Raw genomic sequence first — 4,968 nt, forward strand, 5'->3', positions numbered from 1 at the left:
GGGAGGGAGGGAGGGAGGGAGGGAGGGAGGGAGGGAGGGAGGAAGGAAGGAAGGAAGGAAGGAAGGAAGGAAGGAAGGAAGGAAGGAAGGAAGGCTGAGTTAAACAGTAGTGGCAAACACCTTTACTCCCAGCAATTTGGAAGCAAAGACGGATGGATCTCTGAGACCAGCCTGGTCTACAGAGTGGGTTTCAGGACACCTGGGGCCATACAGAGAACCCTGTCTCAAAGAATAAAACAAACTAAATTAATTGCTAATAGCAGTATACAAAGGATATTACAACAAATGAGAAAAGACTGTGCAGGTTTATTGCATAGGTGTTTGCCTGCTTCTTTTCACTTCCTGGGAAACTGGGGAAATTCCTTGTCACCTAAAGCCTCCAAATGAAGGGTGTCTTTGTCATTTGATTGAACAATTGTGGTGGTTTAGTGAACATACCCCCCCCCCCGTGGAGTGGCACTATTTAGGAGTGTGGCATTGCTGGAGTAAGTGTGTCACTGATGGGTGGGCTCTGAGGTTTCGTCAGCTCAAATCAGTTCTAGATCAATTTCTCTTCCTGCAGCCTACTGATCTGTATTGGAACTCTCAGCTCCCTCTCCCTGCCTGCATGCTGCTATGCTGCCCACCATGGCAACAATGGACTAAACCTTTGAACCTGTAAGCTAGCTCCAATTAAATGTCTTTTTCTCTTATAAGAGTTGCCGGGATCGTGGTGTCTCTTCACAGTAATAGAAACCCCAACTAGACAGCAATCTGCATTTCTCAGGTAGCTTATTGCCACATAAACAGCAAAATCAACAAGTAGCTAGAAAGTCAAAATCAAAAGGATCACAGCTTTACACTGCTGAAGTATGCACACTAATAAATCTTAACCATTCTAAATTTTAGTCATTTTATAAGGCTGGGCAAGCAAGCAGCTACACTTTCTAAATGGGTCTTGTGGAGTGGTTTTCACTTTCCTTACGTGGCTCCCATTGGGTATTTTATTTTTATTTTTTTGTATGATTTTATGTATGTTGGGTTTCTCCTTTAACTAACTAGAACCAAAGAATGACAGATTTGTGCAGCTAATCAAAATTACTTGCAACTTGGTGCCATAGAAACACTCTTATTTACAAAACAAGAATTACTTCAAACTCACAGAGGTCTAGCTGCCTCTCCCTTCAGTCCTGGGATTAAAGGCATGTGCTACTGCTGCCCAGCCTGACTTTACATTTTTATACTAAGGTTTTATTCAGTTCTGTTTTATCTGTAGTTCACTGTTATTTTACATGTACATGAAAGTATATAAAATATAAACATTTAAAGCATATTTTGATCACTACAATCTCTTTAAAAACAAACAAATGAACAAACTACTATACCCTGCAAAATTATCAATCACAATAGATGAGAAAGAAAAACATTTCATGATAAATCAAAATTTAAATATTATCTATAAATCCAGCTCTATAAAAAATTCTAGAAGGAAAACTTCACTCTAAAGAGTTAATCATACCCAAAAAAACACAAGAAATAAATAATCTCAGACCAGTAAACCAAAATTGGGAAAAATCACCCCACTGTAACAATAAAATAACAAGAATCAATAAACACCACTCATTGATAAATCTCTGAGTAGTAGTGGATAATTAATAGTAGTAGTAGACAATTGGTTGTCTCAATCCCACAATAAAAAGACACAGGCTAACTGATTCAATTAGAAAACAGGATGCATCTTTCTGCTGTGTTCAAGGACAGAGATCATCTCAGAGTTAAAGAATAGAAAAAGGTATTCTAAGCAAATGCACCCAGGGTCAAGCAGATGTAGCATGTTAATATCTGACAAAACAGGCTTCAAACAAACTGACCAGAAGAGACAAAGAAGGATACTACATAGCCATGCAGTAGAGGAGGTAGAAAGATTGTAGAGTCAGAGGGAAATGGATAACTTCAAGGAAATAGTGTCTTCTGGCCACAAAAGGACTGCTGCACATTTGAACTCACAGAGACTGGGCCAGCATCTGCAAAGGTTCAAGCCTTTCACATGGGTTCACATGGGATTCTAGTACTAAGAAGGCAACTGAACGTGGACTGCCACTCCTAGCCAAGAAGTTATCTCCAACTAACATCTGCTTAAAAAGGAAAAAAAAATAGTTTTCTCCAGTGGAGTCTCACTGGGTATATTAACCACACTTAAGCACAGCACCCATGCCTAGTAAAAGATGGCCAAACACAAAAAGAACTCAAAGGTACTGTTAACTCAATGGTACTTTTGTAGGGTTTTTAGTTTTGTTTAATTTTGGTTTCATATTGCTTTTGGGGGGGTATTTTTGTCTTCCTGCCTTGTATATTCCAGTTTCCAATTTTGTGCTTTAATGGATTTGTGTGTGTGTGTGTGTGTGTGTGTGTAAATGTCTTGTGGTTTTGTTGTTATTGTTATGGTTTTGTTATTTATTTGTTTGTCTTCTAAAGAGAAAGAGAAATAAAGGTTATAGACTTGGATAGGTGAGTGGGAAAGTTGGGAAGATCTGGGGGGAACTGAGTGAGGGAAAACTGTTCAGAATATATTGTATGAAAAATAGTTTTGATTAGAAAAAGTGAAAAGAGAAAAGAAAGAGATGCCATAATGAAATCTGTGTATTTACAATTAATTGAAATAGAAAGTAAAAATTTTAAAAATATAGATTACAACGGCATGCAAGACTGGAACCTTTCTTCTGTAGTAATAAACAACAGAAGATGGGCTTGCTGTTGAATGCTTTCAATGTCACCAGTGTGGAGACTTAGGCTGAAAACAAAAATAAAGAATAAGAGATACAATTCTGTATGAGGATAGTGGAAAATTTGTTCCTCCATGTAGAAGTAAACACGTAGAACGTTAATTGGAAAGGCCTATAAAACACGACCTGAATGTGACTCTTGTGGACCTGAAGAAGTTGTGGATTCATAGGGTATCATGCAACATGAATTCCATTTTCACGGGTGGGGAAATGAGTGAATGTCTTTCATTTAATGATTGTTCTGGGCTCCAGAACTCAGCCCTTTTCTGCTTTGCTTTACACCAGAGTCATTGAAAGCCAATAAAGTCCTGAGACACTTGATTTGCATTTGACTGAGGCACTTAGGATCTGCTCCCCGCATTTAGTCCCCTTGACTGGTGACTTCAGGATATCCAGACTTCTTCTATGGCTGTGGTCTATGGCCCTTTGCAAGATGTGAGGAAGTTAGTAGAGCTGTCCATCTTGACACACTGTACACCAGGCTGGCCTTGAACTCACAAAGATCCACCTGCCTCTCCCTCCTGAGTGCTGGGATTAAAGGCGTGTGCCACCAAACACCCGGTCTTGAGGCTGTGTTTTATAGATCATCTTCCTTCCTTAATGAGACTAAGTGTCTGGATTAAATTTGTCTTTTGATGTTTGTTTGTTTCTTGAGACATTGTCTCTTGTAGCTTAATCTAGTCTCTAAAATACCTGAAGATGACCTTGAATTTTTGACCCTTCCATTGGCACCTCAATTACATCTCACTTCATGTGGTGCTAGGGGAGGAACTCAGGTCACCATGAATGTCAAGAAAACACTCTGAACCTCATTCCCAGCTTCATGTATGGTTATATATGTGTATGTGCCCAGCTATGTCATCCACATGTGTATACTCATATATGTGTATGCACACATCTATGTCATCCACATGTGTATGGTCATGTGTGTGTATGTGCACATCTATGTCATCCACATGTGTATGGTCATATATGTGTATGTGCACATCTATGTCATCCATGTGTGTATGGTCTCATATATGTGTATGTGCACATCTCTGCCATGCTAGTAATGTGTGTCACTTCCTTTGAGACAAGGCCTCTCATATGTCTGGAGCTCAACAGTTGGGACAGGTTGATTAGCTAGCCAGTGAACACCATTGAATCTGCAGTCTCTGCATCTTTAGAACTCAGATCTCAGCACCTAAATTTTTAAATGGGGTTTCTAGGGATCAATCTTGAATTTTCTTTTTTGCAGAGAAAGGATGTTCTGACTCTGGTGGTTTGAATGAGAATGGCCCCCATAGGCTCATATATTTGAATGCTTACTCATCAGGGAGTAGAACAGTTGGGGAAGGATTAGGCGGTGTGGCCATGTTGGAGTAGGTGTATCACTGGGAGGTTTGGGAAGCCACACTAGGCTCAGAGTCTCTTTCTTAGACTGCTGCTTAAACATCAAAAGGTAAAGCTCTTAGCTACTTCTCCATCACCATGCCTCTCTGCTGTTATGATCCCTGCCATGATGATAATGGACTAACTTTCTGAAGCTGTAAACAAACCTCCAGTTAATGTTTCCTTCTGTAAGTTGCTTTGGTTACAGTGTCTTTTCACAGCAACAGACATGGACTAAGTCATTTTCCCAGCCCATGCCTATAATTTGCAGTGATAAGGGGCTGATGGTTTAAAGCAAATGATTTTTTAAAACCTGTGAAAGGAGACAATTACAGAAAAAAAAAATTTCAGCAGGATTCCCCATGTTTGGCCTAGTGTTTGAGTGAGGGTCTCTGCATCAGTTCCCACCAGTTTTTGGATGAAGCCTCTCTGATGACTTTTGGGCTAGGCACCAATATCTAGCTATAATAGAATATTTTCTGAATAGAAACAAGGAAGGACTGGATGGAGACAGGGGAGTGGAATGAAGGGACTGGGAGGAGAGGAGGGAGGGGAAATGGTGTTCAGGTTGTAAACAAACAAACAAATAAATAAATAAAATCTTTTGAAACTACAGACATCTAGGTGCCATACCAGAAGGGAAATGGAGGCAGGGGTTGTGGTCGTGAAGCCATTCGTTTTCCTTTATCTCCTGCCCCGTCCCATTCAGTCCTGCCAATGGCAGGACATACGTTTTCATCTACCACATGACTATAAAGACCAACCTTTTTGGTTTTGTTTTTTCACTTTCTTTAAAAAAAGAAAGAAAGAAAGAAAGAAAGAAAGAAAGAAAGAA

This window comes from Alexandromys fortis, unplaced genomic scaffold (assembly GCF_014885135.2).
Source record: "Alexandromys fortis isolate MF-2015 unplaced genomic scaffold, M_Fortis_MF-2015_v1.1 scaffold_171, whole genome shotgun sequence".
Lineage (NCBI taxonomy): Eukaryota > Metazoa > Chordata > Mammalia > Rodentia > Cricetidae > Alexandromys > Alexandromys fortis.